This window comes from Pelobates fuscus, chromosome 11, assembly GCF_036172605.1.
Source record: "Pelobates fuscus isolate aPelFus1 chromosome 11, aPelFus1.pri, whole genome shotgun sequence".
NCBI classification, from domain to species: domain Eukaryota; kingdom Metazoa; phylum Chordata; class Amphibia; order Anura; family Pelobatidae; genus Pelobates; species Pelobates fuscus.
Genome location: NC_086327.1, coordinates 136,589,848 through 136,603,321, shown reverse-complemented (window position 1 = coordinate 136,603,321; position 13,474 = coordinate 136,589,848). Strand labels below are relative to the sequence as shown.

Here is a 13,474-nt window from a genome sequence, read left to right as displayed (position 1 = left end):
AAGCTCGTTGTTTTAGCAATGTTGTTATCGATATTCTAAGCTCGTTGTTTTGGCAATGTTGTTATCGATATTCTATGCTCGTTGTTTTGGCAATGTTGTTATCGATATTCTAAGCTCGTTGTTTTAGCAATGTTGTTATCGATATTCTAAGCTCGTTATTTTGGCAATGTTGTTATCGATATTCTAAGCTCGTTGTTTTGGCAATGTTGTTATCAATATTCTAAGCTCGTTGTTTTGGCAATGTTACTACCGACTGTTATGGACATGAAAAAATTACTAACATTTTAACCAAATTGATTAGTTCACCAATTAACAGATATTCCATTAATGTTTTAAGCACTGAAAAGGTTAATAACCAAACCAGTTTAACCAGTCCAGAATCAGGAGGCAGGTTGATGGGTAAGGAATAGGCTGGAAGGAAGGACATTTTACTGTGGTTATTGTGAAGCTGTTTTGTTGAGGTTTTGGACAAATGGTTTTTGGAGTTAGTTGGGGATAGCAGCGATGTAGCAGTACAGGGGCACAGACGGCCTTACTCATTTTTTTCTAAGGCTATAAGTATGTGATCTAGGCCCATATTTTTTATCCTGGGACATGAAGTTTGATCTACCCAGAGCAGCAGAAACATTGATCTCCATTTCATCTAAGATCCTGGGATGTTAAGTATAAAACTGTATAATTTTGTTATAGCTTTTATACTTGTGTTTAGATTAAATTGCTAGAATAGCCTTTGATATGTTTTGACTGCAATTGTGTGAAATATACGATTAGTATTGCAAACGCTAATTGTCTAGTTAGCATTACAAGTGTTTAGCTAGAACACGTTTATTAATATTTGTTATAGCTTCTCTAATATCCTGTTATTAACCCCTTAAGGACCAAACTTCTGGAATACAATGGAATCATGACATGTCACACATGTCATGTGTCCTTAAGGGGTTAAACATTGTCTTTTGCTGCGCTCTGAGTGATTGTCATTTGGTCTTTACATGTTAGGATATAACTCTGTCAAAATACCTTATGCAGCTAATAATATAAAATTATAACTGTACAAAATTTAAGGGTTGGTTTTGAATACTTGCAGATATATGTGGGCCTCCATTTACTCTATTGTTAGTGTAACACCAGGACACATGACTGGTGGCCATCTTGATGCGCTTTGAAGAACATAGTCGGCAGCCATCTTGGCGCTCCTGACCGCTTAACACAGTAGTTATTATGAAACTTTTTAAATTGCACAAACTAATTCATCCAAAACCACGAACCACAACATCGTCATTCTAAGCTCACTGTTTTGTCAGCGTTGTTATCAACACTCTAAATTCACTGTTTTGGCAATGTTAATATCGACATTCTAATCTCTCTGTTTTGGTAGGGTTAATGTCGACATTCTAATCTCTCTGTTTTGGTAGGGTTAATGTCGACATTCTAAGCTCTCTGTTTTGGTAGGGCTAATGTCGACATTCTAAGCTCTCTGTTTTGGTAGGGCTAATGTCGACACCGATTGGTCAGTGTTATTCTGAATAGACATCCAGGCAGGCTGATAATGGTGATGATAAAGGAAGACAAAACAACCCCATTCCTCCTCCCTATAAAACCCCTCTCAAAAAGTAAAAAAAAAGCAAAAGCATTTGAACGTACGATGGCCATAGCAAATTCCTGACTTTTTGGATTAAACACTTGTAAAACGTGATTCTTCCTGATGACCTCACTGCCTCAGCTCTCTTTTTTGGGGTCAGACACGAGATGTTAATGTACAGCTCCAGCTGTTGAGATGATAAAAACCTGCGGTGCACAAACTTTCTTTATAGATCTGCTCATAAAACGCGCTCAGAAATTGCTGAAGCAGTAACCTGTTCCGTTTTACAATCGGCTGTAAATCTGTCTTCTCTTGGGCTGAATCCTAGAAGGCCGCTCTAACCTCTTCACAGCTCAGCTGCTGCACCTCCATCCTGCCCCAGCACCCACTCTATATCCCTGTCTCCCCACCCTCCCGTGGCGCTATCCATGTATGCGTTTCACGTAGAGACACTCTCGTGCAGCAGGCGCACTTAGCTGTAAATCCACATTGTAGGGTAAATAGAGGACAGGATCTAGAGCTGGCCTGGCCAAGTAAGGCCCTCCTGCCTTAAAAAAAATAGTGTCTTGTTGGATGGCTGGCTAAGAATAATAGAAGCTGCCCTAATCAAACAATTCTACAAATCTTTATCTAATTTAGCAACAAAGTCCTACCATTCTGAGATATTACTCCAGACTCGCTGTTTAGAAATACAGCCCTGTGTCTTTCCGGAGAAATTAGGTCTATTCAGGAAATGATTGTCTCTGTGTCACTTTGATTCCAAGAGGCCATCCTGCTTTTAGTGACAGGTCGGTGTGGCCATCGGTGACTATCGCTGTGGCCATCTTAGTTTAATCTGCATAATCAAGCTTTTTTTCCTCTCATTTGGGGTCATTAATGTATCTGTTACCTTTAGACAGAGGGATAACAGACTCCGTGTTAAATTAAAAGAACTAAAGAATGATGGGAGTTGGAGTCTGACAGTTTGAACCCCTGCACTAACCTGCATTATTCTAACTCCTCATTTCTGAAGCTGGCAGGATACATCAACTGTAAACCATGCCACCATGGCCACCGCAACATGTACAGCTTTAGAATAATCAGAGAGGGTTGCGCAGGCACACCCTAATGACGGACAGTTCATTATTATGCCTCATTATCAGTACTTTTGCATATGGCTTGGTCAGTGTTTCATGTGTTTGAAAGAAAGAAAAAAAAATCACGATTTCTTTTGTGCGCATATAACATTTATTATCACTAGAGAAAAGAAATGTCTTTTTTAAATCAGTAAATTTTAAGTAACATTTAGGTGGTCCACATCCTAACATAATGTGCCGTGTGTCTATTCCTTTAATGTGTTCATTGCATTGGGAGTGAAGAGGTTAAAAGACAAACCCCGGTCAGCCTGAGATTTTTTAAAGCCCATCGGTAGTATTCTAGAAGCAGAGCCACATGCGTTGTTACACGGTGCTGCCAATCTCCAGCACATCTGATTAGACCTCATTACATTGTGCCTGCTCTCTGCTTTTTACTGGAAGTCAATATATTCCCTGCTACCTTGTATCTCACAGGCTCTGCTCCTGCACCCCTCCTACACAACTGCCAAATTCTGAACCCTTCCTTCTCTGCCCTCCAGCACTTTCTAAAATGCATTGTTTTGTAAATATTTCTATCTGATATCCTGAGTCATATTAATATAATGTAATGAAATAAAACAAAATTAAACAAATGGAGAGAGAGCTGCAGGTAGCAGTCCATGTACCGTCGCCCCCGTTACATATGAAATTTTAAAATGAACACTTTTAAAAATGCATGCTCTCTATGTTTCACCTTGTATTTTTTTGCTTAAATAATTGACTCACGAATTTTGAGTCCTAATCAGATTATTCTCAGCACAGGAACCCAAAACAGTCCCTCATTACCCTTAGCTCAGCCTCAGACGCCCCGCGTCTATGCAGGAAGGATGCACATGGCAGCTCTGCATATTGAACAGATAATCAGAGGAAGAAAAATCAACCTGGGTAAATTAATCTAAAATAATGCTTGGAATAAATAATTTAATAAGCATTGTGTGCAAAGGAGGACTCTTAAAATACAACAAACTGTGTAAGAAGAGTTTACTAAACACCTTTAATACTTAGAGATACTTTAAAATAAAATAGATTTAATGTTAATAATAAAAAAATACAGGACAAGCCAAGGTTTAGGGAAGTAGAATGTACATACACAGCTAGACTGGCCAAAAATCAAGGGATTCAAAAGACAGAATAGTCAAAATACAAGCCAAGGTCAAAATACACAAGAATCAATACAAATAATGCCCTGTCATATAACCAAACAGGAAACCACGACAGGGCACTGTCAAATATTCAAAATTAGTTTAAATACCCTAAAATTTGCTCTGACTGGCCAACTGCGGTCATGTAAGTTCGGACACTCGTGCGTGGAACTATGGACCGAACCTATTGAGTTATAAAAGTCTCTATCACGTAGTGGCCGGCATTTCTCCTGCTGTTAGATGCCACCGCTGTGGAGGTAAGGCCGAGCATTACTGGCGTTCCCACGGACCTCCTGGGAAAAAGCTACATCACCCTCCCATCCCTCGATGAAGTTGTTTTGGTGCCTGAAGTGTCCCTTTAAGACCAACTTTTGCTTCAGTAACAAGTTTAGCCCTGTAAAAGAATGTTTTCAGTTCTATCCTGTCCCTCTGCATCATTGCAGAGGGACTAAGCATTGTGCCCCTACCTCCCCTTAGACTATGCAGAAGCCTCTGTTGTTAACTTGTTCAAATTATATTTTGCATTCTATCACCCAGGGAGGCAGAGGAAGGACGACTCTTAAATAACTACAGAGCATGTGCTTTGCAGACTGTGATAAAAAGATGAATTTTGTTGTCAAACGTTTTTTCAGTACATCAAGGAAGATATTGTTAGCATGAGGATGAGATGGTTTACATGTCGGAGGATGCAATGTTAGAGAACTTGAAATTGTACGTAAATTCTCCAACTGGGCCAATTTTCTGGTTTGGCCAATAGGATAATTACTCAGTTGTATTCAATTCACTTATTTTGGCTTAACATTCACTTCTAATCCACATGAAACACACCTTACTATCCAGTGCGGGAACCTGAAGAGTGATCAGTTTAAGCTAGTGATGGCTGATCTGGAACCCCAGATATTCGTGGATTATATTTGCCATAATGCTCAGCCAGCCAGATGGACAGGTGATGTAACAGCTGATAAACTTATATCCATGGAAAGAGACACAATGTCCTGTAGAACAGAACCAGTCGTTATCTTAGCTCCGGTTGCCTTTTTACAACCGCTAAGACTTGGTTTTAGAAACATAATCTGGGTCAGAGCTCTGACTCATATTTCTGTGGCTTAGAAAAAAGAAAAAGTCTATCATTCAGTAAAACAATACATAGCAAGGATACGCTAGGACAGAGATTGCCCGCAATGACACACACAGTATACACACATAATATTGGGATTTTTCTTTGTCTGGACGTCTTGTAAGTTTTGCAGCACCAAATTCAATCTGTAACGTTATAACAGTGATGTATATTAATAACTCTTCCTGCAAGCTGACCAACTAGATCCAAGGGGTCACCTGAAACGTGGCTTTGGGATGTGACACTGACCACAGTCAGGTCACAGTGCACCCGCACACTACAAAAAACAGTGACATTTATCAAACTGTTCTGTTCTAAAAACTGGTGTAAAAATTGAAATGGGGAGGAGTCATTAAATTGGATGTACCTGCTGGTCCCACTAGTTCCTAAGGGGATTGCCCCATTTTTAGAACTGCACGATTAGATATGTTACTCCCTTAATATCCTTTATATAAATTTGTTTTAAAGTTGTCTCCGTTGTGTTCTTTGGACCCCAGATCAGACAAAGCCACCCGTACCAAGAACAGAGAGCGATATAAAGTATTAATGTTGGGAGTAGCAGGAATTCAGAGGGTACGAGACGAGACTATCGTCAGATTGTGGAGATTGGGTCTGTTACTAAAATAATGACACAAAGCACTCTCAAACACATTTTTACAGGATGTTACCTTCATTGAAACTGATATTTCACGTTGTTCTGTTGGCATTAGGGTATATTCACTAAACAGTGCATTGTAGTGAATCAAAAACCACATTGGAAAATTCAACCTAAAATAGAGGTGAGAGTTCTAGACATGTCCCTTTCTGCCCCCCCCACCCCCCTCTCCCCACCGATGTAAAGCAGCAATGCAGAATACATGCATGCAGGGGGCTAGTTCTGGATTTAGCAAACACACACACACAGCTCCCAGAGATGCACAATTATTGCAAGCAGTGTGTCGGTGCACTGCCACCTGCTGGTGACTAGCCTCCAGTGACACCCACTGACATGATTCCGAACTGGGGGACATCAGTGAATCATTTAAAAAACCTATAAGGAGTTTCTGATTTTATAGCAGAGTATAAATTCCTCTTACGCGCTGACTGCGAGCACTGTTTGAGTTTTATTGCTCCTTTTGTGTCCATAATAAAACTGAATTAATATGGAACATATCCCGGAGTAGCTAAAAACAAACCTGTAATTGAAAATGGTTGCTTTACTCTATTCCATGAAGAATTGCCGTATAGTCCGCAGCTTCTTATCTCTCCGAGGTTATAAAATGCTGGGTCCTAGAGTCTGACAGTCCTCATTTTCTACTCGTCCTAGAACTACAACGGCAAGTCTGGAATGGTCTTGATATCAGTTCCAACGCAGAATATACTCCACTGGAGCACACTGTATGAAACCGTTTGCAATGGTTTGTCCTTTTACCTGGGTTCTTGTGGGTCCTCTATGACCGGTGTTGGGCATCCGGTCTTTGCTGGTTTCAGAAGCAAGAAGCCAATCCCGCCAGCCATTCGTCGGCTGAGAGTGTCAGCTGACCGCTCTTAACCAAAGCAACATACAAATATCAAAAGAAAAATTGGACTGCTAATATTATCCCAATTACGCTGCTGGGGGTGGCGTTATATCTCTGTCAGCAAAGGGGTTACACTCCATATATGCAGCGTTTGATGGGAAAACTCTTCACATACAGATTCTAAGCACCATGACCACTTCATATCACTGAAGTGGTCATGGTTCTCAGAGAAACCCTTGAACTGTTTCAGTGCAGCATTATTCACAATAAAAGTGTTTCTAAAGAACCCTGCTCTTATAAGATTTTTAACTTTAAAGGGACACTATAACCACTGTAAATTCATCTCATTGAAGTGATTATAGTATCTAGAGTCCCCAGATTCTGTCCTTCCATTCAGCGTTAAACAGTTTTTAATGTTTTGATCCTAAACAAGAGTCTCCAGCAGCCCATCCGCTCGGTGCTACTTGGACTAAGGAGGAGGCATTAGCCTTGGCAGTAATGGGCGGCTGTGATTGGCTGAGAGTGTCATCTGACTGCACTCAGCCAATCACAACGCCAATTCCTGGTATGAATTGGTATGGATAGAAAGAAATATGTAATCTCTGCAGTGGGGGCGGAGCTACTTAAGCCAGGGACCCTGCTCAAAAATGCTTGAAAATGATTTAACACTAAATGGAGTGACAGCGCCAGGGAATGCCGGGCACCATAACCACATCAATTAAAATAAATGCTTAAAGTGCCTACAGGGCCCCTTTAAAAAAACGGTATTTTTTTGCGCTGTATTCTGACAGGGAACCTGCCTTATTACTTCCTGAGGAGTTAGAAGCCTGACTGACTGTCTCAAACTGCGGTGGAACACGAATCCCTTCACATCCATCGGAAAGCGAAACTCTGATTGCTATAGTGCGGGGCCTATGGTTGATGGGGTTAAGCACCCCAGAGTTAATTTGTTTAGCTTGCGCAGAAAGGCCTGTGTCAGCAACGAGAAGCGTATCCTATTCTCCCGCGTGTGTTTCTACTCCGGAGATGTTTAGACAAATAGAACATTTTGTTCTTAGCTTACACTGTCTCTCCCCGGGGCTCAGGTGTCCCACTGCTCAGCAAGAAATAAGACACACATTTCTGTCCTTTATCTCATATACCAGCCCTTTACATTAGGAGCAGTGTAAGAGCACGCGTTGGTCCTAAATCATTTATTACAGAGAGGCTTGCTGATTTTCTTTTTTCATGTCTAAAGGAAACTGTAATAATGATACCAGCTTCCACACAGCAAAAACAAGCATCGTAGAAACACTGTCATAACTTAGGGTTTGCTTTGCAAGATTTAAAGGAAACATTCTATTTCGCGGATGTGCTTTTTGTTTATGATTATTTTTATCTAGATTGGAATAGTTACTGTTGTTACTATTGTTACATGTCAATAGTTACTGTAATAGTTTGTGTCATTTATTAAGTTCCCTCCTTTATAACATTGTAAGGCAAGCATGTCAAACACGCGGCCCACAATGAGTATCTTTACGGCACAGGGCCAGACTGGCCTACCAGCATACCGGGACATTTTCCAGGAGGCCACCTGCCCTGGGCCTGGCCGCCGGATATGCGCATACAGCGTATGGATTCATAAGCCCAGAGTGGCTGGCGGCATGCAGAGCCCTCTTCCCTGCTACTCGCAGTGCCAGAGGAGCATGTGGCCTGCTTGAGCAGAGAAGATCGTGCAGTGCTGGACTGGGAGATGGCTTAAGGTAGGGGAAGAGGGGCTTGGGGAAACCTTCCTGTAGTGTAATGTATTAAATGGGGTGGGCAGTGCATTTGAGTGGTGGGAGGGAGGGGCAGTGTATTAAACTGGGGGAAAGAGGGGAGCAGTGTATTAGAGAAGTGGAAGGGGGGTCAGTGTGTCAAATTGGGGTAAGGGAGAGGGAGGGCAGTGTATTAAATTGGGGGAGGGAGGGAGCAGTGTATTAGATGGGTGGTGGGAGGGGGCAGTGTATTAGAGTGGTGGGAGGGAGGGGGGCAGTGTATTAGAGTGGTGGGAGGGAGGGGGCAGTGTATTAGAATGGTGGGAGGAAGCAGGCAGTGTATTAGAGTGGTGGGAGGGAGGGGGCAGTGTATTAGAATGGTGGGAGGAAGCAGGCTGTGTATTAGAGTGGTTGGAGGGAGGGGGCAGTGTATTAGAGTGGTGGGAGGGAGGGGGGCAGTGTATTAGAATAGAGGGAGGGAGGGGGCAGTGTATTAGAGTGGTGGGAGGAAGCAGGCAGTGTATTAGAATGGTGGGAGGAAGCAGGCAGTGTATTAGAATGGTGGGAGGGGGGCAGTGTATTAGAATGGTGGGAGGAAGCAGGCAGTGTATTAGAATGGTGGGAGGGGGGCAGTGTATTAGAATGGTGGGAGGAAGCAGGCAGTGTATTAGAATGGTGGGAGGGGGGCAGTGTATTAGAATTGTTATTAAATACTGAAACACTGTTAGTAGCCGATAACATGAAAGATGAACACGGTCCGTTATGTGTGGGCAGGGCCGCCATCAGGGCATGACAACCGTGACAATTGTCACGGGCCCGGCGGTCCTGGGGGGCCCGGCCCGCGGCCGGATTGCTGGAGCGGGCCGGGACTGAGAAGAGGACTCATTTGTCGGGCGGGCTCGAGTCCCGACAGTAGGGGGGCCCAGCAGCTTAGCCTCTGTGCCGCTGGATGCTGGGCCCCCCTGTGTGCCGCCGGGAGAGAGCTGCCTGTCACCGTGCACTGTGACTGCAGACAGTGCACAAATCCGGATCCCTGTGACTCCTGTCTGCAGCTCCGCCTCCACGGGTGCAGAGCTGCAGACCATGATTGATTGTCAGCGAGCTCAGCCAATCAGAGCTCGCGAGACAATCTCCACATGGTCTGACTGCAGCTCTGAACCCGTGGAGGCGGAGCTGCAGACAGGAAGGAGAGCATGGGACCAGGAGGGTGCTGCTGCAGGAAAGAAGATCACCAGGGACAGAGGTAAGTTATTTTATTGTCTCACTCTCACTGCCACCCTCACCTCCCCCACTCACTGCCACTCTCACCTTCCCCCATCACTGCCACCCTCCCCACTCACTGCCACCCTCCCCTCCCCCACTCAATGCCAGTCTGACACCCTCACCCCCCCACTCACTGCCACCCTCACCTCCCCCCATCACTGCCATCCTCCCTTCCCCCCATCACTGCCACCCTCCCCACTCACTGCCACCCTCCCATCCCCACTCACTGCCACCCTCCCTTCCCCCACTCACTACCATCCTCCCTTCCCCCACTCACTGCCATCCTCCCTTCCCCCATCACTGCCATCCTCCCTTCCCCCATCACTGCCACCCCACTCACTGCCACCCTCACCTCCCTCCACTCACTGCCACCCTCCCCCACTCAATGCCAGTCTGCCACCCTCACCTCCCCCATTCACTGCCACCCTCACCTCCCCCACTCACTGCTACTCTCACCTCCCCCACTCACTGCCACCCTCCTGCTGCTGCAGGAAAGAAGATCACCAGGGACAGGGAGTCACTTCACTCTTGAGGTAAGTTAATTTATTGTCTCACTGCCACCCTCCCCTCACTGCCACCCTCACCTCCCCCACTCACTGCCATCCTCCCTTCCCCCCATCACTGCCACCCTCCCCTCCCCCCATCACTGCCACCCTCCCCTCCCCCCATCACGGCCACCCTCCCCTCCCCCCATCACTGCCACCCTCTGCTCCCCCACTCAATGCCAGTCTGCCACCCTCACCTCCCCCACTCACTGCCACCCTCCCTTCCCCCATCACTGCCACCATCCCTTCCCCCCATCACTGCCATCCTCCCTTCCCCATCACTGCCACCCTCCCCACTCACTGCCACCATCCCCTCCCCCACTCAATGCCAGTCTGCCACCCTCACCTCCCCCACTCACTGCTACCCTCCCCTCCCGCAATCACTGCTACCCACACCTCCACTCACTCACTGTCACCCTCACCCCCACACAAAGTCATCCCCTTTACCATGCCACACTCACATCTATCCCTGCTAATCCTGTATCACACTCCCCTCCAACAACGTTGCCACACTCACATTAATACATCCAATCCTGTCACACTCAACACCTTTCGCTCTGCCACACTCACCATGTCATAATAATCCCTCAATCCTGTCAGACTCCATCCTCCAACCATGCCACACTAGCACCAAATGCTGTCACACTCACTGATTCACACTTCAACCATGTCACACTGAACCTGAATATTAATCCTCCTTAAAGGGACACTCCAGGCACCCAGACCACTTCTGCCCATTGGAGTGGTCTGGGTGCCAACTCCCACTACCCTTAACCCTGCAAGTGTAATTATTGCAGTTTCATAAACTACAATATTTACCTTGCAGATTTAACTCCTCTAATGGCGGTCTTCTAGACTTAGAGGACACTTCTGTGTTTATAGCACATGAAAAGTGTGCTATAACGGCACAAGACGTCCTCACGCTATGTGAGGACCTCCAGCGTCGCTGAAATCCCCATAGGAAAGCATTGAAAGCATTTTTCAATGTTTTCCTATGGGGAGGTCTAATGCGCGTTTGTTTGTGTGCGTCTCCCCTGCCGACGGCTGCGCATGCTCTATAGGTCTCCCCGTCTGATGTCGGTGGGGGAGGAGCGTGAGTGGATCCTGACCCAGCGCCGAGGGACATCGACACTGGATACAGGTAAGTCACTGAAGGGGTTTTAACCCCCTCAGCAACTTGGGATGGGGGGTGGGAGGGAGAGGGGACCTGCAGTGTTTTCCTGGCACTGGAGTGTCCCTTTAACCCCTTAAAGGACCACTCTAGGCACCCAGACCACTTCAGCTTAATGAAGTGGTCTTGGTGCTAGGTCCAGCTAGGGTTAACCCATTTTTTTATAAACATAGCAGTTTCAGAGAAACTGTTATGTTTATAAATGGGTTAATCCAGCCCTCAAAGCCTCTTGTGGCAGCTCTTGCCCCGCGTGCGCATTCAGCCGAATGGGAGGAGAGGAGGAGGATCGGAGGAGAAGAGCTCCCCGCCCGGCGCTGGAGAAAGGTAAGTTTTAACCCCTTTCCTCTCCCCAGAGCCCGGTGGGAGGGGGACCCTGAGGGTGGGGGCACCCTCAGGGCACTATAGTGCCAGGAAAACGAGTATGTTTTCCTGGCACTATAGTGGTCCTTTAAGGACACATGACATGTGTGACATGTCATGATTCCCTTTTATTCCAGATGTTTGGTCCTTAAGGGGTTAAGCATGCGTGGGATATGCATAAGGCTATCCTAACTATAAGATAAGGCCAGGGACTAATGAAAGTATTTAGAAAATTGGGCAGACTAGGTGGGCCGAATGGTTCTTATCTGCCGTCACGTTCTCTGTTTCTATTAACACCCCTCATCCTGTTACACTCCCTCCTCCCTCTATGTCACACTCATCCCCAAATCTTTCCCTGCCACACCCTGTCACTTTAAGCCCCACATTCACCCCAATTCTGTCACACTCTACTTCTCTCATTCTGTCACACTCACCCCCACCCCTGTCTCTTTCACGCCCCTCGCCCTGTCACCAGTGGTGTATCCTGGTTTTGTGCTGCCCTAGGCAGGACAAAACTCAGGCGCCCCCTGGAAAATGCCGCCCAAGGCAAATGCCTTGTTTGCCTCGCGGCTAATACGCTCCTGCCTGTCACACTTACTCTGCCAAGTTAACCCTATATTCCCCCTTCACAGTTACACCCTGAAGACAGTAATCATACACAGTCGTGAAATATAGCTTCTCCATAAACACAATGCACAAAGATCACAATCAGCCCCCCATACATACGAGCTTCCACTTGCTCACATGGTCCCAGACACACACATGCTCACAGAGACACACATTCACTTACAAGGATACTTGCTGTCTGACACACACTCTCAGACACATTTAGAAATACACAGAGCCAAATGCACATTGTGAATGTATGTTTGTTTGTGTGTTTCTCTGTGCATCAGTGTGTGTGTTTGTTTCTTGTTGCTCAGACCTTGCGACTGATGGACACCTGCAATTTTCCTGAAAGGTGAGTATTTCTGCCTGTTACATGACCACGTACGTGCTTGTAACTTCCTAGGACATCTGAAGATTACTACATTGGTAAGTTGTATTAAAACACATAGAGCAAGTCAATTTGTGTAACATTTGTTTGCACTGCACTATTTGCACATTGTTGTATATATTTGCTCATTGTTTCCTGCGTTATTTGTTTGTTTTGATATTTATATTTATTATTTATTTGCACTTTTTGTGAATTGGGGGGGGGGGCCAGACCATTTGTTCTGTTAGGGGCCCAAAAATTTCTGGTGGCGGCCCTGTGTGTGGGCAATGGACGGATAGAATTAGGGTCTCCTGTCTCAGAGACTTGAACAATCTTGAAGACTTGAACTTGTTTTAGACCGGACTCCATTTGTTCAGCAGTCTCTATGAGATCATTGCTAATGTCTACATATAGGAGCTCCGTCTTCTCACTGAGAAACGCTCTTTGCATAAAATTATAATATAAAGGAAACACCATATGTTAAGGTCATCTCTGTGATCAGAATGTTACAGGTACAAACGTTTCATTGTATAATGAGACGTTTAACTCCTTCCTATCTCTGCAGGAAGAGAATCATTTAACTAACAATTTAGATTTGTATTGGTTGATTTACAGGGTTCACTTAAAATGAGAATTGTTGAGAGTACAAAGTGAATTTCAAATTCAAGGCCAAAGTATTCAAAGCGGTTCGGCTATTTTGGCCTTAATTGGGGATTTGAATTGCAAACTATTGTCACTTTACTAATAACCCTGTTAAACCCATAAGGACCAACCTTCTGGAATAAAAGGGAGTCATGACATGTCACACATGTCATGTGTCCTTAAGGGGTTAAACAGCATTCTCCACGTTTGATCTTACTAACTTTTAGCCTTTACTGAAGAACCGACCAAGTATGCAGGATTGCGAGGAATGTTGTTAAAATTACTGGGGGTCTCAGAGTATGTCGGTTTCATTTTTGGGAGATTCTACT

At 45.2% G+C, this 13,474-nt stretch overlaps 1 protein-coding gene across 4 annotated transcripts in view; it reads right to left on the bottom strand.

Annotated features, from left to right (window-relative positions):
* Window positions 1-13,474, bottom strand: part of LOC134577628 (protein CEPU-1-like) — an 844,338-nt gene that overhangs the window by 348,887 nt on the left and 481,977 nt on the right. The gene's annotated exons all lie outside the window — the stretch shown is intronic.